Below are 23,553 nucleotides of genomic sequence, written 5' to 3'. Positions count from 1 at the left end.
CTGCGTTTAGGAGGGCCACAGTCAAAATCAAATGCACGCACAATCACAGGTAGTACTGCAATGTCGGCTGACACCAGATCTTCCACCACACATGCAGCTTTTCAATACTCAGTGCATACACAGTAACTTTTCCTCCGCGTTCTCAGCCCAAGCACAGAGGAAACCACGGGCAGACTTAGGCTTGCATCAAGCACACATCAGCCTTTCTGGAGGCAGATCTAAGAGGCATGGGAACACTGCCTAGGCCATGTGCATGCCCCTCACACACATAAAAGGCAAAGACAGGGAACATGTTGCCACCTACCCAGGCCCTGTACCCTCTGCTCCCTGCACATAGCTCACCTTACCCGGAGGAATGCATTCTTCTCTCTGGCATGCAAAGCCACTCAGTATTTCCAGGGGCCCCTTCTCTCACAGACACACAGGGTAAGGCATTTCCCTTGTTTCTGCATCACTCGTGCAACTCCTGCTCTGTGCCTACCATCTTGTACAGTCTCTTGCTGTCTGCACAGATCTCTGTCCACAACATACACCCCCTCTCAGTAAGCAGGCATGCAGATGTGCTCACACACACACACCACCCCCAGGAGGAGCTCTAGGTATTGAGAGGTAATCCTCCCAGCATAGAGAGCCTGGTGAATGGAATAATTAATTTTCTGACAAGCATGAATATCACGCAAAGGCAGCCACCCGGATATAGTGGAACGTTTCCAGCCAATATCCATGCAATCCGGATATTTGGATTCACCCATGCCCAGCTTCTGCTCTCAGCAGTGCTGATGGCAGCAAAGCTGAGCTCGCCGCGCTGATCGGGAAGGCCTCCCGGATCTGGCTGGCTGGCCTGGGTTGTAGAAGACAGCTGAACTGCTGTGCGTAGCCCTCTCCTCCTTACCACCAAAAACAGGGAGACCTTGCCAGCTCCTGTCCCTCAGCCTACCGCCCCCACATGAAATTAATTGTCCCCCAAGACCCGCCCCTGACTCTGGTCTCTGGGGCAGGGGAGAGACTTGCACAGGCAGCACCAGTCTGCTCAAAACTGAGTCCTCCCTGGTGGAGAATTAAGGGCAAGTCCCTGATGCAAGGACACTAATTCTCCAGGCTACAAATCAAACTTATATCACCCCAATCTCCTCCCATCCTGGCTTAAGTCAACTTGCTCTCCTCCACCTTACAGAAAGGGGTTACAATGCTTGTGGAGAGCAACTACAGACCCGAATCCCAGGGGCAGAGGACGAGGGAGCTTAGAGAAGGACAGAGATGCCAGGCAGTGCAGTATTCTTAGTGATTCAAATTGCACCCAAACACAGAGGATTCCCAGCTGCAGAGCTACTATGCTCCTATAGACTAAGATATACGGCTATTTACTTCTATGCAAATGTTCAGCCGGTGTTGCTTTAGCGTAAGTGAGCAGTCTAGACAGAAAGTAGACAGAAAGGAAAAGAAAAAGCTTACCATGCTGGACATCCGAGTCCCACTCCCAGCTCTGCCTTCAGCTTTGCATGTGATCAGTGACAAGGCACCTCTGTTCCACAGCTGTAAGATTAATACAGAAGTACTTGGCTTAACTGTTTTGCTTGTAAGCTCCTCAGATCACAAGCTCAAGAACGCTGGTCAAGAGCTAGGCCAAGACAGTGCTAGTTGCCTTCTAACACATGCATCCCTTGCTGCTGTAGCAAAAGCACAAGCATATGCGGCTAGAGACTCTCAGGTATGGTCACCTGCACACTGCCCCAAGATACACATGTGCGTCTGCTCCTTGTGTGGTGCCACACATGTCACATCAGCAGTCTCTGCACACATCCCACCTCTCAAGCGCTTCCATCTTGGAACTCACATCAGGGAAGAAAATATCTGGCACAACTCTTTCCAGAAGACCTGAGGCCAGGAACTTAGCTGTATACTCTTAGAGGGGAACTTGATCCGTGTTTTCACAAGAGTTCAAGTCTGAGCCAAACTTCACTGTGATAAAGTCAACTTTCCATCATGTTGGTTGGGTTCTATCAACCTTCTGGTTCTAATCCTTCCCAGTACACTTGGATCTTTGAATTTTTTCGTCCACAGTCATAAGGCTTAGAAATACCGCTTGGCTTTTACTAGGAACTGGCAAATTTAACACTCCTTTGTGTGTATGAAAAATCTCTTAATCTTCTTTTTTTCTCCAAGAGAAGCTAGAAAAAGAACTCAGGGGAATTACCTTACTGTAAAATTGAGGTTTACAAGGAAAAGCAGAGTCATGAAATGAAAAGCTAAAGGTCCTTAGTCATGCTGAACTTGCTTTTTCAGCTCCTGGGGTTGTTGTCCATCTACAAGAGCTCAGTATGTCGCTATTTGTATTTGCTAATAGGTCCCACAAAAGAGAGAAAGGATTGTTGTGTAAGTCATTGCCCCAGTCCAGAGTACATTGGGAAATTCCCATGGATATATACAATGCAGAAGCAAAGAAAGACATCCAAATATCTGCCTAGTAAAAGATACCTCTAGCTTTTCAAAGAGTGACATAATAATGTGATGAGGAATTGTTAAAACCCTGGATTAGATAAGAATTCAAACCCCACTCTCCTCACACTACTGTGACTTCCCAGACTTGCATGGATGGGCTGAGGCTGTTCTGCTCAAGACCCTTGGATTAAAAAAAAAAAAAAAAAAAAAGCAAACGCCAAAAAAACACCAAAATCCAACTACCAAGAGGGCTTAGTTAGGAGTGCCAGTCAATGACATGTACTCCTAAGTCCCTCCACTGCTTCGGAAGAAGTTCCAGCCCTAGGAACAAAATAAAAGGCAAGGGATATATACAGCTGCTAGGCTAATGAAGCTTAATTTTTTCCAGCTCCTGTTTATTCTTCGGTTTCACTGCAGAGCATTGATTTCACATTCCTGTGCTTTTTAGGTGTGCGTATACACAGGCACACACATTTCATATATAGGCAAACATATATACACAGACCTAGGCACGGGAGTATGTTTATACATGTAAAGCAACTGGGTATTTACAAGCTGTTTCTAAGGTTATAATATGCACTGCTATTATGAACTGCTTCATTAACCTGTCAATCAGATTATATTCTGTCTTTCACCCCTCTTCCATGTTACTCTGTGTGCTGGAAGTGAAGCATGTGTGTTTATGTCAAGTGTATTATTTCAGACAGTACAGACACACAGACACACATGGACGCACGCCCAGAAATTAATATGGTTTCATTACTGCCTCCCCAGGAGCTTGGCTCTGGCCTACCCTCTGGACTTCGCTAGCCACGGAGATGCCTCACGCAGTCATTTATCACCCAGCCCCTGGCCAGTGGCGCTGGGGTCCCGCCATTGCTTCCCCAGGCAGCCTGGCTGCAGCGTGTCTGCAGTTTGGAAGCGCTGCTGATGGGCTAGTCCCCAATAAACCCCCCAAAAGTGCTGATGTGCTGAAAGCAGCTGACACTGATGGATCTGCTCTCATCTTGCCTTTCAGTCCCGCTGCAAGAGAAGAGAGAGAAGAAGAGAAACAAAGGCAGAGATTAACTCTTTTGTCACACAGCTCTGCAGTTTTACAAGGCAAGATAAAGCTGCTGTCCAAGTTGGGTGCAGATGGGACCAGCTCAGCACAGTCTGTCTGATTCTCTACAGAGTCCAATCCAGGGGCAAAAAAACTCCTGAACTGCGTAATGATTTACTGACAGGGCCAGCACTGCCTAGCCGAGCCTTACAACTTTCCTTGTGGTTGCAACTACAGCCAGGAAGACCAGCAGGGACACCCAGACGTGGTCCTGGGCAACCAGCTCTGGGTGGCCCTGCTTGAGCAGAGGGCTGGACAAGGTAACCTCCAGAGGTCCCTTCCCACCTCAACCACTCTGTGATTCTAAGATCCTCCCAGACCCACATGCCACCCATTAAACCAACAACACCGCTTGCATCCGTGCACCCATGCTGCTTTAAGCACAACACACCACAGGTACACCCAGACAAATCCGCCTGGCCTGATCAGGGCTGAGCCTCGAGGCGTGACACACTGCTCAGTCAGCAAGGCACACTCCTGTGGACGCAGGCTCAATAAAAATGGACATCCAGGTGGATTCATACATTCCTGTTTATGAAATTGTAGAGCGGATTTTTCTTGTCCATGACGCTGGGCATCAGACTCCCCAGATCAGGTCTCAAGCTGCCACTTGTGATATGCCTCGCTAGAGCCAGCCAGAACGTTTCAATATAACTTCATTTAATTGGACCAAGTTTTACCAAAATTGAACTATTTGGGCAACCAGATCCATTTGGATCAAGTTTTTCTTGAGAACATTGTGGTTCCAAGAGGTTTAGATATGAACGCCCAGACTGCATTTTGATGTCATTCAGCTGCACAAGAAGAGTTTTGAAGGTTTCCCTCTTCTCTTGCTGTGCAAAAAACTTCTGCAGCTGCCAAGGAGCAGGACCACCGCCCTCCAGACCTCCCCTCTGTGAAGGACAAGCAACGTATCCATATGGATGTGCCTTTTCCCCACATGGTCACACACAGAGTTCAACACAAATATGGCTTGAGGTTCACCCCATCTCTTCCAGTGCCTATGCACAGCTGTGTTTAGCACTGACAATGTCACAGGTATGGCAGGACCCCAAATTCTCGCACACCCGATTGTAGGGCCAAATGCCCTCAGGAAGGCAGACCACGCTACAATAAGCCTAAGCGCACAAGCAGATATCTGTATTAATATTGCTAACAAAAGGGTAACAATGATAATACTAGTACTAATTCTTATTAATAAAAATGTTAAGCAATGTTCTCATTCCTATGGAAAATACCATTTCAGTTGTAACTTTGATTTTCCTTGATTTGGAGAGATGAGGAAGGATGGTTTTTCTAGGTAATTTTCAAAAAGAAAAAAATTATCCTGAATGCATACTGAAAACTTGATAATTTTTCAGCTTCAACAGAAACTTCCAAATAGCATCTTTCCAAAAAAAAACATTCAGATTTTTAATCAAGAAAGAGAGAGACGTCTTGTGTCATGAGAAAGCCGTTCTCCCACTAGGAAACACTGCCAAGCTCTAACACTGCACAGCTCTAATTCTTGCCTGGATTTTTTCAAGCCTTGTTTGTCCTGCATTTGTGTTGCATGGTTCACCAGTATCCCCAGCAGCTTCAGGCAAACCAGTCACTGGGTAAAGCACAAATCAGCATGAATAAAGGGGGCAGGAGCCAGCCCCAGCTGAACATCAGGGTGCTCTGGGGTCCTGGTCAGGACCAGGGTCTTGCCAAGCCCCACACAGCTTTACCAAGACACAGAAAGAGCCTGTCAGATCTGCAATCCACCCATCACAAAGCGCATCAAGACAGACAAGTACATTACACTTGGACATGGACACACTCTGCAACACAGGCACGTCACCGCAGCAAAAACTCCTGCTCTCACACACACTCTGCTGAACACGCAATCCTTCCAGAAACACAAACAAGATCTTCAAGCCAACAAACCGAAAAAAGGGATCTGGGGGAAAGAGTCCTGAGATTTAATATTTTTTTATTATTTCTAGATTAAAAAAAGAGTCTTTTAAAAGAAATACATTTAAAAAAAAAACAAACAAACACCTGTATTTTCTGAGGAAATCCTGACAGGCTTTTTGCCACATCTTTTCAGTTTTTGTCTGTTGCCCCACATTTCCCTTCAATGAAAAATTCTAAAAGCTAAATCAGACTCTCAGAGTCTAAACAGGGCTTGCAGAATATTGCTCCTGTCTAGATGATGATTTAAAATGAAACCTGAAGTAGCAGCCTGTTCTAAAGCCTGAAAACAACTTTGAAATTTCAAAGTTTCCCACCACACACAAATAACAAAAATAATGTCACCATGTCAAAGGCAGACAGTCTAGGAAACAAACCCACCAAGGAATTATCGATCATCTCCTCACATGTCCTTAATAAAATCTTGGTCTAAAATCTATCCACAATATGCCATCTGACACACACTGAGATGAAATATGGTGCATGCTCTTGGCATCTAACACTCTGATGAACCATTTGTGAAATCTCTGTAGAGTTTCACATTCTCAGTAGCACACTTTTGTGGGGAGTGATTTTTCAACTTTAATTTTATCTGTGGTCTCTTAAAAAAAAAAAAAATCATACTCCAAGGGGCTTAGAAAACAATCTGTAGATCCCTGTACAGCTGGTTGGAACTCGCCTTTCCCAGCAACTTTTGCAGACTCATTCAGGAACAGCCCAAGGTCCCTGGGGGGGCCTGCGGACCCCGCAGCTGGGGCTCGCTGCTGCAGCAGGGCCGGCCCCTGGCCGCAAGCACCTGGGAGCACGAGTCCCTCTCCACCACAGAGCACTGCGGGCACCCAGCAGGGCCTCAGGGGACAGGAGCAAGGGCGCTGCCGGGCGCCTGGCAGGTGCCGGTGCCACCATGGCTTCCTGCCACCCCGCGCTCTGCCAGCGGCACCCTGTGCCCAGGGACGGCAGGGGGCAGGGGGCTCGGCTGCTGGCCCCCACACCCCCCAGCGCCCTCCGCTCCCAGCCAGGCCGCAAGGGCCCATTTATTCTAAGATATGAAATTTGTGTTGTTTCTTTATTGTGCTTTAATGAAACCCTGTTTATTCTAGGCTTTTAATTCTTTCCATCTATTATGTTTAGACAACTCATTAACAATCATTTGTTATCATTAGACTTCAATTTTAAGCTCCTTTTCCCAGAGGAGGCAATGCGGTGCTTTTAAACATATTTGCATCATAAACAACTTCAGGGCCCTGTGTGCCATCTATTACCCTGGCCTCTCCTCCCTTCTCACCAGCCCTTCTGCCTACCTGGCCGGAAGGTGCCGGAACCGCCCTGCCGAGGGTCTGGCCCTGCTGAGGGTGCAGGGCAACACGCGCTCCCCCAGGCCTGCAGCCACCGAGGGCTCCACATCAGGACAGCAGCCTGGTGCGTCAATAGCAAACTCTTGAAATCCCAGGTCGCGTAATGGTGAGCTGCTCTTTCCACTGGGATTAATGACTACATGCTGCAGCTGAATTCATTAGGGCCTGCTAAAGATAGCATGCTAGCCTGGGATAATGCGTGGGCCTCATTCTGCTCATTTACGGTTGTTCAGCTCCACTGGATTTACTGAAGCCGTCCCTGATTTGCAGCAGGGTCCCTCATGTGCGTGCTAGATAAGCACTACGTCACACTTTGCATTCATTGACAGCTCCCAGCGGGCAAAAATCTGATCCCCGTTATGTCATGTAAATCCAGATCAACGTTCACCGAGGGTGCAAGGCATCCCTGGGATATGAGGGGGCATCAGCATGCACAGAGCGTGGCCTGCATGATGAAACTTGCCTCAGTAGAAGGGAGGTCCCTTAAATTGTACAGAAACTGGGAAAAGAGTTGCTTTTCTCCTCCTGTTTTTTCTGTGTTTTGTTTGGTGTTGCACTCATCATATGCTGCTCAGCACCAACCCCGACCAGTAAAATAATACAGAAGAAAAAAGAAATCGCTAACCTGGAATCTTTTTATGTATGTTCTGATGCCCAAAATCTCATTCCAAATAATGCGCAAAAAATACAGGATGCGCCAGCCACATCCCCTCTTTCCCACATCACAGTTCATCTCTGTCAGTGACGAGTCTCTTGCTGGTGCTAAGGCATTGTCGCTGCTGTCCTGATACCCTGGGATCTGGCTTTTAAAGCTCACCTGATGGTGCCACCCCACGCCCTGTAACGAGACAGGAATGCACGTTTGGAGCTTCTGTCTCACTAAAGCCCCTGCACTCTTGAAAGTCCAAAGGAAAACCGCTGCCCAAAGGCCTCAGTTCTGCAGAGCTCTAAAAGCTTGTGCTCAGCTTTAAAGACGTGAGGCCATTCCAGGCTTTTCACTTGGCCAAAAGCCTGTTCACGCCACAAGTGCAGAGGTGCTGCACGACATCAGGTTTTGCTGGCTAGGGCACGCACGCAGGGGAACATCAGGCTGGGCCACCACACCTATCACAGCTTTCCACAGGGACATCTGTAGCTTAAAAGAAGTTGTAAAAACTCAATACATAATACTGTGGGCAGTTCGTTTTTACACCTCTGATGAGCTCTACAGCCTGCACTAGAGATAATGATGATCCCAGCTGCAAGGCTCCACCCTGCATGCTAAGTAAATTCCCGTAATTTTCTATCCTTCCTGTTGTTATTCTGATCCAATTGAAGTCGCTGCAGTTAAGTGAAAACTCATGATTGGCTAATTGGATTTGGGAAGGCAGAACACCCATCAGGGGCCAGGTTTAATTTAGGTTTCCTTAAAATTCCTAAAGCCACTGGCAGGCTAGAAGAGGCAAGCTCCATCCTCGGTTAGCTCCAGCTCAGAGAAAAGGGATTAGTTAGTGGCTGAGTAAGCTCCCTGCTGCGTCGTGTCCATGGAGCTTTCCAATTCCAATGCCTGCATCAGTCTTTCTTCTTTTGGAATCTGCCACCTGCAATGGTCCTTTACAGGTCTCCCACATGCCCCTCCTAAGTCTCTTGTCCCCAGCCTGGTCCTGCACCATTCGCTGTCCCTCCTGCCTTCTCTAAGTACCTGTGCAGTCCGCTCCCCAAAAGCATGCTCTCACTTGGTTTTGGGGGTACTTATGTGCAAGTCATGTCTGTGACTGGACCTGCACTCCTGGATGTGGGACATGGCTCAAACCCCTCTGAAGTGGAGGTTTTACCACTGTGGCTGAAGAGGTTCAGCACATGGAGAGCTTAACACTTCTCCAAACACTGAGTGGCCGGCATGCAGTGCCCTAGATACAGACCCCTGGGGCTCCAACCATGCAGTCAGGTGAATGCAATAGAACATTGGTTTCCATGAGTATTTGAAAGTCACCAGAAGCCTAGCTGTGACATTTCCAACATAAGCCATTCAAAAATGGTGTGCCATATCTGCTAAAACCAGAAGGTTCACCAAAAGGCATTAAAATACTTTATCACAGATCCCGAGTTCCTTCTGAATTTTAAACTTCTAATAAGTTCTCAGGCTATTTATTCTGATTTAATGCTCACTTGGAGATAGAAACATTGAAAAGATAACAAACTGAAAGGACAGTTGACATTGTCATATGCTCACCTGATTCTAAGAGCCGGGAGTTTCAGAAACGTAGTAGTTTTTGCGAAACAGTCAATAAAAATGGAAGAGTTACTAACACCACCACCCAACACACAATAAGCCACTTGCATAAGACAAGTAACAATCAAGAAATGTATCCTAACAAACATTAAGAAAAGCAAAGGATAGCTGAGATGGAATCTAAATTCCCAGTTGCAGGACACTTTCCAAATACCTTCATGGTTTTTGGTTTGGCACCTTTTTTTTCTTTTTTTTTTTTTTTTTTAGGATCATGTCTGAGCATTTAGAAAATCTCAGGTATTTCCAGTCTTGCATCCCAAAACACAAGACTTTCAAGATCACTGGGCATGTTAAGAAGCTTGGCTGTTAATATCTGTAAATATCTGCAGCATCAAATAATGGGAAAAATAGTTACTTGAACCATTATCTGACACACTTCTGCTCCTATTGAAATAAGACAGATAAAAAGAATCAGCCAAAGAAACAGGCCCCCTCTCTCCTACCTGTTGCTTTTTTTTTTTTTAAGAAATCTTTATTTTTATTTTGGTTGACAACTGCAACCAAATAAGTTGCTCCCTGGATAAGTGCTCCCTGTCTCACTATTTCTAACCCCTTAAGGATTTTTCAAGGCTTATTTCAACTGAGTTCTTTTTCACAAGCCTGGTCCTTTCCCCAAAGGATGTTGCTACTGAAAATATCTTTAACACCATTGCTGCTTTTACACAAATGGCCGACACATGCTTCCTTCCCTATGGTCTTGTCAGTACTGGACCACAAGCCAGAACTTGCCAGAACCCAAGTTCTCAGCTCCTCCTGATCTTGGCATTGACTGCCTTTCAGAATCTGGCCCCTGAGGCTTCGCAGTTGGCTCCTGAAAAGAAAAAGGGCCCCTCCTTAAAATCACAGTCCGTGCAAGTTTGTGTCTTCCATGAAAATTAACATGCTGGACAGCAGATGGGACAAACACATGCTAGAGGCCAGATCCTTATGTCAGTTACACCAGCGTCATCTGCAAACTTGAGGGAACAAGGGCAAACGATGGAACTGGAGCAATTTACATGAGCAGTAGGTCTTCCCTCCTGCTGGCTAACAGTAATAGTTTGTATTTTCAGGCAGGGGTTGGCAGGTAGAGAAATAAATACCTTTATACAAAACTCCAGCCTACTACAAATCTTTCCTAAGAAAACCCAACTGTGACACTTCATATCTGATTCAGATGCCTTAAAAAAACACAACAACAACAAAACCAACCAAAAAAAAAAAACAACAACACAAAACCCACCAACAACACACCACCACACCACCTTGCCAAGCAACAGGCTCCACCACTGCCACACTGCCCCAGAGATACAGAGGTGACTTAATTTTCCCCCTCTCTGCTCCCAGTGCCTGATTTATGTCTCCTAAAAATACCTACTTATAGTGAAAATAATCACAGTGCAGTCTCAGGGAAGTTTCCAGCAGCATCCTGCAAAAGAGCAAAGCCCACAGTGTTCAGACAATGCCCAGACAATTGATGCAGGACACTTTGCAAAGGAAGTGCTTCCTCCTTGGAAAGCCTTGACCACTTTGAATGGAAGACCCAGATTCCGAACCAACTTTCTCCCCCCTGCCCAAGTGTCCCCTCGAATCTTGGCCTCATCGATTTGAGGACACTCACTCCCTCTCACCATTTCTCTTTCACAGCTTTTTGTCTGGCCACCCTCAAAGCCAGAAGGACCATGCAACTTTGTGGTTCCACTCAAATCCTCCTTTTCTCCTCCAGTTTTCACACATCCTTCTCTTTACGATAAAACGTCTTCAGCTCCTTCCACTCAAATTACACATAAACACTCTCCATTTATTCCTTTGTGCTTTTCAAAGGGAATTGGCACTTAACTTCCTGAGGATGCTGTGAAAATTCTAGCCGTACATTAGGAGCAGCAGAGAATGCCTGTCTAGAGAGTCAGACCTGAGATACAGTCCTGGATTTCCTGACAACACTGAATTCAGAACAAGCATCTCCGCTTTTGGATCCTCCAGCAAGTGTAGCACAAAGATTTCTGTGCTCCCAGGTCAAATGCGTCTCCTTCATGGACAGGCTCTCTGGACACATCTGGCATGTTATCAAATTAATTTCCATTGAGCTTGATCCAATGTTCATCAAAGTCAATAGTGACATTTCCTGGGTCATGCTGGAGGTCCAGTAATGCTCCATACCTTCCCATATGTAATCATTTAATTACCTCCCACTAATTACTTCTGCAGGGAGCTTTAAGATGGTCAGTCTGCAACACCACCCCCTGATGCTCCTGGGATCAGTCCTTTGCCCAGAAGGGGACTGGCCTGACCCATGTTGCAGGAAGGGTTCTGCAGGCCCCTCACAGACCCACGAGAGACTCAACAGCAAGCAAGGGGAAAAAATACTTATCGTTACTTCTCCTGATCAGGATTTATTTCCTAAAGGATTCCTTGAAGCAGGGAACTCTGGTCACATCTACGCATACATACATGCTCAAAGATGATCGACCCCAAAGGTCAAAGAGGACTGCTACTCTAAAAAACAATAAAGCTCTCAGCTCAACTTCAAGGAAGAGGCAAAAGCAAATGATCAGAGAGAACAAGATAGCAAGAGAGACAGAGATAAAGAGAAAAAACCAAGGGGAAGATGATTTTCTATCAACAAAACAGCAGGGACAAATTCTAGTTCATCTCATCGGAAACGTCTCCTTCGTGTGCAAACACCGCCTGGAGCCAGCACTAATCTCCCAGATTAAAGCCTTTTAATAGCAATTAGTCCTCTCTGCACTAACCCACTGGACACTCCACTGCATATTTGGGAAAGGGGGGAGGCTGGAGGGAGTGTCACCACATGAGTTTAACTCATAAGTGCCCTGATGTGTCCGAATGCTTGTCTTATGCACACACGTTTGTGCACAGACCAGGACACAGTGGCAGTGAAACCTGTCTGGATTGCAGCACAGAACGGTGCCACGACAGCTAGGTCTGGGTGTTGCACGTGTAAATACTTGGCTGAGTTGGACTGAGCTCAGATCCAGGAGGAGGAATTTCAGAATGGCATCATGGCAAGCCAGAAGCATCAGCCAGCTACAGTCAGGAGCACTGACCTACCACCAGCTCCAAGGGCCATCCCAGCTGGCAATAAGAGACAGCCACAGGCAACAAGATGTCCTTAGAGATACCTTCATGCTACCAGCCTGCTGGAACAGCCTTGGTACTGCTCCTCCCTAGGACACCTTCCGCCATCCCCAGAGAAAAAGGAGGAAAGATTTTTTTTTTAATTTTATTTGGTTGGTACATCCCCATATCCCACCCGAGGCCTCGCATGACCTCTCTGCGAGTGTTTACAGGGAACACGAGCTGGTGCCCCATCTGGGTCTGGCAGAGGGAGCAGCTCCCACCTCCTGCACAGGGTGGGAGGGAGCCAGATCACTACACCAAGGAACACAGGTCCTACAGAAAAGGACCTCAGACTGCATACCAGCCCCCACCAATAACCTGAGCAGCTTGGCTGAAATGGCTGAGAGTGGGAAGAGGGAAGTAGAGGACACTGGTGCGAAACAGCAGTCTCTGCACTGAGACCGTGAGCTTCCCAAATGACAAGCCAAGCAGAATTTCTTGGAAGGAGCCATATCAGCTGCCCTTCGAGCTATTAGACCACACAAACAGGACAGAGAAAAACCTTCCATGAGGTGACTGTGGGGAGGGAAGGGAAAGCTACCCTGAGCCATTATCCTCCTCCCCCCCACGAGCAGTGGGAGCTGCCAGAACCCCTGCACAACCCTGTGGTGCCCCCCACCCTCTAACACACACAACATCCATAGGGGTAGTGCAATTACTATTCAGGCTGGGGGCTGAAGATAGTCTCCTGGCCCTTCTTCTAATGTAAGGTTATTGTAATTGATATGAAGGTAATTGATAATGTGTTACGGTGAATAATGTCTTCAATTTTCTGCTAAATCCCATTTTTGTAGCCATCTGGGCTCCTCCAACTGCCCCCCTGGGATGCAGAGTAATAGATAGTAATTATTCTCAAGTCATTTACTTTTTCAAAGTGTTTAGTGCTTATCTGTTTTACAATTAAAATGGAAACGACCCTGATTCACTTCCTTTCTTTTTTATTTAAATAGCATTCACACACACACACACACACTCTCCTACACGCACTGGAGCCTGGAGGGTGTGTGCCTCTGTGTGTGAGTCCATGTGTGCGTGCATATTGTTGTCATACAGAAACATACAGGACAGAGGTACATAGTTCATCACGCACCTTCACTCCGAGGCGCTGTGAGAGTACAATCACACAACAGTAAGAAATACAAATTGCGTTCTCTCCCCTTGCTTGTCCCCATGGTGACGCTCAGAGAGAATGCTTCAAAACACCCCACAGAAACACCCCTGGGGAGGGATGCATCCAACGCACAACCTAACAATGCTGCACCTCACAACATACCCCAGAAACACACCACTGAATACACTTACCTGACCTGTGTCTGGGGACCACACGTTTCCACAGGATCAGCCACTGAACTAGAAATCAGCTGTGAGTGCATCCAACTGGTAATGTTTTACCCCAATACTGGTAATCTGCATAAAGATAAACCTGCAAGTTTTAATGACATGGACACCATTATACCTAGAAGAGTGCAGTTAGGCATATAAATGCAGAGACCCATATTAATACACAGTAGATGCCAGAATATACACGTAAATAAACTAAGGCAAGCTATTAGATGCACCACCAATGAAAAGCACTCTTTGCACAGCAGCTAAACCAATTTCAGCATATAATCCGAACCTCCCCAGTGGTAGCAGGACCCCTTTGGGTTCTGTGTCAGCTTGCGGTATGCCAGGTGAGACGTAAATGTGCGTATCCACAATGTTCACGGGGAGCCACCACGCTAGATTTAAGGACTACTGTAACGGTTGTAGCCTAAGCCTTGGCAGCTGCAAACTACCTCAGTGGAACTCTAGCAAGGAGGGCTAATAGGAAAATGGTCCAGGAAATTCCCTGGGGCCAGTACTTGGGTGAGAAAACCCAAATCATTTGAAGCTGAGTTCCAACATGTGGAAATAAACCCAGGGGAACCACTGCTCTTTCTGAGAGGTTCAGGTTCCTTCTCAAACCTGAAGCAGGGACTGTGTCAGACCCAGGCAAGTGTGTGGCCTGTAGGACTTCAGAATGAGACTCCACAACTAATCTTCAGAGTCCATGCTCTGCCATGCCCTCCATCACCACCTCCGTTACCAGCCTGCAGGCTGCACTGACTACAACAAAAATTACCTCACTGGTGTCTCAAAGTTTCTGCCTTTGCCCCAGAGCCCTAGAAAGGTGTGTTCAGGCAGGTACATGCTGGCACTGAAGCAGAAGCTGAAGGAAGTGAAGATGGTGAGGGTCCTAGAACAACCCCCCATATCGTTTCACAGATTCCAAGTTGCAAGCACTCATCCAGAACTCAAAGATCAATCAAGCCTTTTAAAGATGACTGGTCACATCCAGTCATGATTCAGACCAAATGAGTGGCTGAAAGAGCCCAGACTTCCACATCTCAAGACAAACTCAAAAATGTAGGCAACTATTTGGGGAAAAACTTTATGGATTATAAACCAGATCTTCCCAGACCAGACACACACCCGTACCCTTAGAGCTCAGGCCCTCCCTGGAGACAGAAGAGGAGGAACCAGGAGCTGCATCTTCTGCTCCCCAGCTAGAGCAGTTGCCAACAGAGGCTGATACTTGCCCAGAGCAAAGTGGAAGGGAGAGAGATGCTGCCTGCCTGGGATTGGTACCTCGCACACTGTTCCATCTCCAAAAGGCAGAATGCAGAGCCATTGCCTATTTCAGCAGATGGAAGAGTCAGCCTTGTGTAATTAAATTCCAGTTTGTTGGGGTTTTTTTGCCCATCTGAACAATCTGGTGACTGCTTCCCCAACCAGCCCACAATTCACGTCACCACCCCAGCAGAAATACGGCCAAGGCTTTCCTCCCTTCCTCCCCTTCCCCTCCGGTAAGCCACGAGAGCACTGTTGTCTTTTGCTGCCCGGCGAGGGTGGCCCAGGGCTTTGAGCAGGAAGACCCTGCTATTCTTTTGTTTGAGTTTGTAACTGTTTGGGGCTGTTCAGGTTTGGGCTCCTCCCCACCCCCTTTCTGCTTCCTTTTTAATTCTTTTTAATTACTTTCCCCGATGCAATCGGCAGAGGACCGCGCAGAGACTGCTTCCCCCTGCTGAGAGGGAAACAAGACTGAGGGAAAAGGGCACCAAGGGAACTGTTCGCATCCTCTATTCATCTCTGCCAGCCCCTGTTCCCTGGTGACTACCCCCACGCAGCCCGGCTGTGTGGAGCTAGCATGGAACGAAGCAGAACCTGAGCCAAGAAAATCTCAGCCAGCACCACAGGGTCTGGCTGTGTCGGCCATGTCAGGGGAAGCCAGGATGACCTGTCCATGAGGAACATGACCCACATGGTCCTACCACAAGGGCAGCAGTGTGGGCCGAGGAGGGGAAAAACAGGTTGTGGTTTGCATGAGTCCAGCAGAAGTCCCCTGGACAGGGAGCGTGGCTGGAGCCCACAGCTCAGCTATCAGGGAACACACACAAGTGCTGCAGCTTGGGAAACCTGATGCTGAGAAGCCAATGAGCTGGGCAGAAGCAAGCTTAAGACTCCTACAGCACTAACAAACTCCCTAGTCCAGGCACTCCCAAGCGATGCCATCCTTTGTTCCAGCAGTTCCCCCAGCTCCAGCCTGGGAATGAGCTTGGTAGAAGCCAGATGGCTCGTCCTCCATCTGCTCCCTGGTACTCGGCTGCACATACACCAGGGAGCAGGGCAATAGGTGGGCAGGCCGGAGTGCAAGGTGGAAGCACTTTGCAAGGAAGCAAAGTTTACTCCAGCTGGTTGCATTGGGTGAAGACCAAGCCCCCCTCCCACAGGCTCCGTCGCAGTCAGTTGCAGGGAGCGCCCCACCTTGGCAAACAGCCTCCATGCTGCACTGCGCATGGGACAGCTCTGGAAAAGCAGCTGCTGCCATAGCAGGCTCTCCCGATTGCCGGGCTGCTGCTAACGAGCCACACGCATGCCAGGGTTGCAGAAAGAGGGGCAGAGCTCCAAGCTGCCAGTGGCACGGGCTGGAACACAGGAGCTGGTGGCTGGTGAAAGCACCATGTGCTCACTGCCCTGCCTCTGTGCAGGGGACACCTGTCTCAAAAGATCCCTCCCCAAGGAGGTGCCAGTTTAATCCTTAGTTTTTCCAACACCAAAGAGGAGCTGGAATCTCTGTTGTGCTGTGTAATAGTTGTCTGACAATCAATCGTCTTCCAACCAGGAAATTTCAAAGCATTCTACATCAGATAGATAGATAGCTTTGTTTTCTGCTGGGGGAATACATAGCATGTGCTATGTGTTTTTGCTGATTCTAGAGGTTCTCCACTAGGAAAAAGGAAAAACTTCAAAGTACAAATTCCTTTGAAGCTCCCACTGTCTTGTCAGCTTCCAGGCAGATGAGAAGGATGGAGAGAAAGGCATAAACGTAGGCTGGGAGAAAGCAATGCAGTGACCCAGGTACCTCCCTCTAGAGACAAATACATCCAGACCATCCTTGGCTGTCACATATTTTGAAACACCTCCAGCCAAGATCCCAGCAGCTGCATGGTAATCTCTACTAGTGCTTCTACATTCCATGAGTTAGCAAGTTTTACTGCACAGTCTCCCTCCATTCTAGGGATCCCTGTTTCTCTCTGCTTGACAGCAGGTGGGCAGAGGAAATGGCTGTTTACCTGCTTCGTGGTATCACTCACTCACACATCAGGAAACTTAGCCTTTAACACCCATAGCCTTCTCCTCTACTTCCCCATAAAGCACTTCCTTAGCCTTTCCTCACCAGCCACCGTTTCCAGCTCTATGGCAGCCTTCAGCACTGGACAAGACCCCGCAGCAGTACACCAGAGCAGGAGGGGACCCCTCTTGTGTCTCAGCAGTGACCCTGGCACTGACATATTCCAGACCCAAACATTTCCTTACTGCGAGGGTACAATATTACTGACTTGCACCCAGCTCAAGATCTGCCCTCCCACCTCAGCAGGGCACCAGTTCCACCGTTCCTTAGCCACATAGAGCCTTTGCATCCACTGAATATAACTTCCCTGATTCTAGTTTATCTCTCCAGTATATCAAGCTATTTTGAGTTACAACCCTGTCCTCCCACAGACTTGCAACCTTCTTCCAGCTTGCTACCTCTCTGGTTGGTTTGCATTGTATTATCAAAACCACTAAAATACAGATCAGAATTAGGCCTAGGCTAATCCCCTGCAGAAACTCCCTTTTCAAAGAATAATTATGTCACAGATTAGGACCACGCTGTGTCCAGACTAGCACGAGCAAGTACCTGACCTGTGCTGGGGCCTAATCCGACCACATCCTGAATGAGTGCAAAGGAGGTCCTGCAAAGGGGGGCAGGGGGGAGAAATCGGCTCTGAAAAGACAGAATAGAGGTTCAGCCAAGAATGACTGATAGTTGAAAACTGGCCTTCAGCTCAAGCTGGGGTAAAAATCTGGGGAAATCCCAGGACTACACTTCCAGATGAAAAACTTGTTGACTGCCATTCCCTTTCTGGCCTAATGGACTGGAAAAGAGGAACAGAGAAAATCTGAAACCCTCAGCAGATTGCTTCCAGGTCTGGCTTTTCTCTTGCAATACACAGTATGTGCGGATGCCAAGCAGCAGCAGGGGAGAATCAGAGTGGTTAGATGATGTGCTTTCCTTCTGCTCTGCCATCCTACAGCAGTTCTTCCTCGTGAAGAAAACCAAGAATGAAAAGATTTGAGGTTGGTAAGAAAAACCAGCAAGTGGATATAGTAAAAGCTGAAACTTCTTGAAAAATACTTGAGTACAAGTGTTTCTAGCACAAGACACTGCCTTTATCAGAAGCTTTCTCCACAACACCTTAGTTAAGAAAACACATTTTTCACTTTAAAAAGTATTGGAAATTTTGGAGGAATCCTCCATAAAAAATTCAGGAACTGCCAGATGTACAACAAGGAAGTACCCTGACTTCACAGAAGAATTGGGAGGGGGAAAATTCAAGTGTGGAATCTTCTCTGCAACAATACTTAAACCACTGAGTTGAAATAGCAGCACCACAACAAGGACAGATGGGTATTAACAGCAAGTGACACTCTTCCCTGCTCACTGCAATAGATTTTACCAGTCAGTCATCCCCTTGATGTGTGATGCAATCTCTGGGTCTCCTGCAGGAGTTTCAGGGTTGCAGACTGACAGACTGTTCTAGGTGCAAAGCCAAAACAATTACGTCCAGGTAGATACTACATAAATGCGGAGTTGCACAACTCCATGGGCCTGTCCAGAGGGAACAGAGACAATGGCAGCACAAATGCTCCCTGAACAAAGCAGCAGGGAGATTTGGCAGATACCGGGCCAGTGGCATGTTGGCTGGTAGCCATAGGGTCCACAAGCCTAACAGCTCTGGTCTGTACAGCACAACAGTAACCACTCACAGCCACAGAAGACAGGTCTGTTGAGACTTTGAGAAACCAGGCAACACATTCTGCCCTTACAAAGCAGGACCAGCCAAAAGTATCAGCAGGCCCCATTGCTCTTGTAAGAACCAAAAATCAAAAGGCAGGGAAAACACACTTAAAGATATGTACATGGATCCCTTTATGCATAAATACCCACATATAGCAGGGAGTCCCTACCTACCTGCCTTGACCTACCTATGGTGTACATCTATCTACAGGGGTTTGAAACTAACTTCAAGGAATTCTCCCACTCAGTTCCACAATTCTCTCAAATCATCAAGCCCTCCCTTCTTCCCTTTTTCCAGTAGATGTTTTTCTCAAGTCAAAATGTCAGTGGATTTTTGGAAGACTTATAATACAGAAGAAAAAGGTAAAATTTGCCAATTAAAAAAACAAACAAACAAAAAAAACCAACAAAAAAAAAAACCAAAAAACACCACAAAACCCAAGAAATATTTCAATGGACCTGATCTAGTATATGGATTAGTCTGGACCAAGATTCCTCTCCAGATTTGTCTCCTGAATCACTGTGAAATGATAAAAACATCTTTAGAGAGTCTCCATATAAACACCAACTGGAAAGACCACCTTTCTTCCACAGAACTTGCCCAGTACAAAGGAAACCAGGAAAATGCAAACCATAGGAGAACAATATGGAACCACTGAAGCACTGCAGAACTGCAGGCTCTGCGTTCCCTAACCAGACCTTCAAAAGAATCAAAAAGGAACATGCTAGCTGCTGGAGACCATGCCAGGACAAGGTCCTTGCCATCACTGTTGCTCTCAGTGCCCATGAGCAGAAAATAACAGCAAAACTTAACTGATTTCAGCTCTGCACAATGGGACAGCCCCAACCAGAACTGCTGCAGACTGCTACACAGCAAATCCCCAGTTCTAGACCTTCCACACCCATCGTAAGCAAAACCATCACACAGCTTGCTGTCCTTTCCACTGGGAACTCTCATCTAGTGAGGAACCCCTACTTTCAGCACGTCACATACCACAGCAACAAGGCAGGAGCAAGGTCAAGCTGGGAAGTCAGCGCATGCACCAGGGTCTGGACTAACAAGATCCACAGCAGGTACAACAGCGGCTGATCCACGGACAGCCACTCCTCCAGCATTACACCATCAGAGACTGAAGGCCCAGCGACAAGCTCAAACTGAGCCCCTGGGCCTATGAGTGGGGCGTGTGGGTGGAGGTCCCACATGAGACTCTCAGGACGAGTAAGGTCCATCAGTGTACTTGGACCCCTGACAAAGCCTTTGCCAAGCTCTACCAGGAATTCAGGTGAAATCACGCAAGGACCAGGAAACCTGAAAAAGCAGTACGCACATCTGTACGAAACAGCTCTGTTAGGGCACTTGGGTTCAGTGTTACGCCTGAGCCCAAATCAGTCCCAGAAACATGTAAGTATTAAATGAACTGGAGTGAAAGAGCAAAGCTGCTGAGGTGTCCCTTGGAACCGAAACTCTGGTGCTCTGGAAGGTGACAGGAAAAGGCCAGCGGAGCTTTGCCTTGCATGCAAGAAGCCAGTCGGGAGGGAACGAGCAGAACGCCGGCCACATTCTGACTGTGGGAAGCCCTGCTGCTCTGCACTGAGGGGGCTGGCCACGCCAGCACAAGAAGGGCGATGCAGTGACAGCTGCAAATCAAAGCCTGGATGCTGCAAGGGATGGAGGAGGAAGGCCCAACATGCAAGCAAGCTACGAGAGGTCTGGCTCAGTCTAAACCCTGCAGTCGAGGGGCGATACACATCGCTGCGCATTGAGGACCACAACCCACAAAAAAGTCACAGAGGGGGTGAGGTATCGGCAGATCCAGCAGTCACCCTCCCGTTACGGACACCAGCTGGAGGCTGGCTGAGAATCATGCTGTGTCTTCCACTGAAGAACCTTCATGATGAAGGAACAGCAAATAGCACGAACATAAACTCAGTCTCTATTGACACGTTAAGACCAACACATTCCCCAGAGCCATGTCCAGCTCTGGAGCAACATTCACGATGGACCAGTCCTGTTCAAGCTGTCTCCCTCTGGAGCCTAATACAGCCCATATTGTTCCTGGGAACAAATCCCAGCATACACCCAAAGGCCACACCTTCAGCCCAGTGTCACTCGGCAGAGCAGGGTGGCCGTGGCCAGGAACTGGGGCACAGCACTGAGGTCAGCTGAGGTTAGGCAGAAGCCGAGACGGACCAGGTCCCCCTCCCCTGCCAAAGGCTCCACTCATCTCCGATCCCCTTCCCCAGGCAGGACAGCGGCCCAGAGGTCAAGGTGCTCTCCATTCCCTTTCCCCCTACCTCCTACCTCCCTCCTCCCCTGCACCCTGCGAGGTGCTGGACACGCCACCCCTGTGCCAGCGAGGTGGGCACCTCTCCTGCCCTGCACCCGGCCAGCCCACCCCAGCCTGCCCAGGGTGGGTGAGGCAGGTCGGTATAACTGGACAGGGGCTGAGCCACGTCCCCCCAAGATGACTTCAGCTGCATTCCAGTGAGCCTGGCAACCTCCCGCACACACAAATAAAAGGAAATGAGAAACTCAGCAACAAAGAAACTGGCAGGGAAGCCACAGAGGCACACAGGAACGGGAAAAGAGATTAAACACAGCTCAAGAGCCCCAGCGTGCTGAGCCTTCCTCTCTAAAGCCTCCCTTTAACTTTGATGGGGGGGCACAGGAGTCGCCTTTTCACTTGAAAGGGCGAGAGGAGGGGCTGGATAAAAGGGATCCAGCATTATCCGGAATTGAGAGCACAAGAACGAGCTACAAAGCTTAAGGAAAAAAAAAAAAAAAAAAGAAAAAAAATCATGTGCAGGCACCCAGCTTCCCTGCATACCTTGGTGGAAATCAGGAGCTAGGATCTGAATCTGGGCAGAGAAGAGATCAAAGCGGAGACGTTAGAGGAGGAAGTTTAATAAAACTTAATGCAAAGTAGTTTGGTGAATCCTCTTCCCAATTTCCTGCTGCCTTTTTTTTTCTAAGCAATAGGGTCAGAGGTATTCAAGGCCCTGCAATTTATAATGGCAGACACTGGTTTGTATTGATACTACATATTAAGAATCGATCCCAATATATTACACCACATAACTGTGTTTCTATGCGTTGATAACTCAGGAATGTGCTACGGTGCTTAGACTCCTGGCTGGCAGCGCATCTAAACCAACTCATTGCAATACTGAGATGACTTCACCTGTGGTATATACTCCAGAATATACAGTAAACTTTGAGGCCTGCGCTAAGACCAAGTCAGACCCCTGTGCTTTGTGCATTGTTAGCTGTGTGGTCTACCATATGGAGTATCTATGTTGTGGAGCTGTCTGATCATGGGTGTAATATTTACCTTGCTCTTCATGCATCATTGAACCTCAGGCACTTAGCTGAATCTGGAGTGGGGAAGAAGACATCCCTTTCCATCAAAGGGATAGATTGTTTCAGAAAGTAAATGGGAAACCCCAGAAAAACCTCACACAAACCCTTCTCTCTGGATGAGAAAGGACATGTTCTCCATGCACAGCCCTGGCAGGGGCAAGAAAACAGGCAAAGAATTTGCACCAGGTCTGAGAAGAGCCCTAAGCAGCTGCTCCTCCAGAGCTAAACCAGATGAGCTACTTTCCTCTTCTGAAACACCCTTGGATGTCAACAGGGCTGTTGGTAAAGAACGAACTCACTCCTTCCAGACACATACATATATTACACACCTGAAAGATGAACTTCATGTTCCTTAAAGAACCATAGCAGGTAGCAACAAAACAACAAGGGGAGCCATGGGACGTGGAAGCCTTGTCCCAGCTCTGAATGCCCTGGCTGTACAAACTACCCTGTGAGGGCACAGGCCTGCGCCAGCAGGACTCCAGGAGGCACCTTGTGTTCTCCCAGTCAGACACCATCCCAGGAGCACCATCCCCCACTGATACAAAGCGATCACAGTTCAAGAGCACTCTAGTGTTGTAGATGCCTGACTGAGCATCCATGTATCATCAGCCACCTTAGTAGGTGGACTGGGACCGCTTACACGGAACAGCAGTGAAGAAATGGACTACAACTGGGACAGCAAGCTCCTCTGGGACTTGAATGCTGCAGATCTACTAGATGTCTCCACCGCTGCTCTGAGTGTCAGAACCAGTGGCAAGGAAGTGTGGCCCCAACCTGCTGGGAAAAAAAGACAGACACATCCTAGCATACTTGCCTGGTGATACAATGATCTGTGGTGACAGCAAAGTTTAAAGTGCCTGGCCATTTCACACAAAGGAATAGGAGGCTGGTCAGATATTCATGTGTCCTCCTTCAAAGGGTGGGTAACAGGTCTCTGTTCACACTCCATATCAACAACTGGTTCATATACCATGTCAGAGGTGCCTCCCTCTCCAAGGTGTCTGAGGTTACACCCAATCTTCTTTTGCTGAAAAGAAGGGAAAATGAAGCAATTTTTTCTATGGGGTCTGCAGCATTCAACATCAGATGAGAAATTTTCCTTCACAAGTTCATTCACAAAAATACGTGTGGTCCTTTTGGTTCCTTTAGAATCCAACCATTCGCCAAACTCAGACAGCCAGAGGATTTCAAAGAAATAGGGCTAGATTCCTGGCTGTATAAACACAACGGCTCCCGAGAGAGTCTTATGCTGAATCAATGGACAGGGAACATTTTCCAAAGTATCCATAAACTTGAAAGTTCAAGTAGTGGGACAGTCCTAGTAAGAGAGTATGAAATGATCAGGGTAGAGCTAGGATACTTCCTTCCATTTCTGCTGCTGTATCTTGGTGAGCCTCTAACCTGCTCTGGACCTAAACTTATAGAATCATTTGGGTTGGAAAAGACCTTTAAGATCATCAAATCCAATCATTAACCCAGCACTGCCAAGTCCATCACTAACCCATGTCCCAAAGCACTGCATCTATGCATTTTCAAACACGTCCAGGGATGGAAAACTTCCCCTCTGCAGCACAGAAAATGGTTCCCCGTGCTTTAGGT

At 47.7% G+C, this 23,553-nt stretch overlaps 1 long non-coding RNA gene across 1 annotated transcript in view; it reads right to left on the bottom strand.

Annotated features, from left to right (window-relative positions):
* LOC308069151 overlaps positions 1-23,553 on the bottom strand; it is a 132,767-nt gene that overhangs the window by 60,075 nt on the left and 49,139 nt on the right. The window contains exon 2 of the long non-coding RNA XR_013930298.1: positions 1,453-1,533. This is a non-coding gene — a long non-coding RNA (uncharacterized lncRNA). The remainder of the gene's footprint in view (positions 1-1,452; positions 1,534-23,553) is intronic.

This window comes from Falco punctatus, assembly GCF_963210335.1.
Source record: "Falco punctatus genome assembly, chromosome: 9".
NCBI classification, from domain to species: Eukaryota; Metazoa; Chordata; class Aves; order Falconiformes; family Falconidae; genus Falco; species Falco punctatus.
Note: the sequence above shows the minus strand (reverse complement) of the source record. Positions and strands in the feature narration are given on the sequence as shown.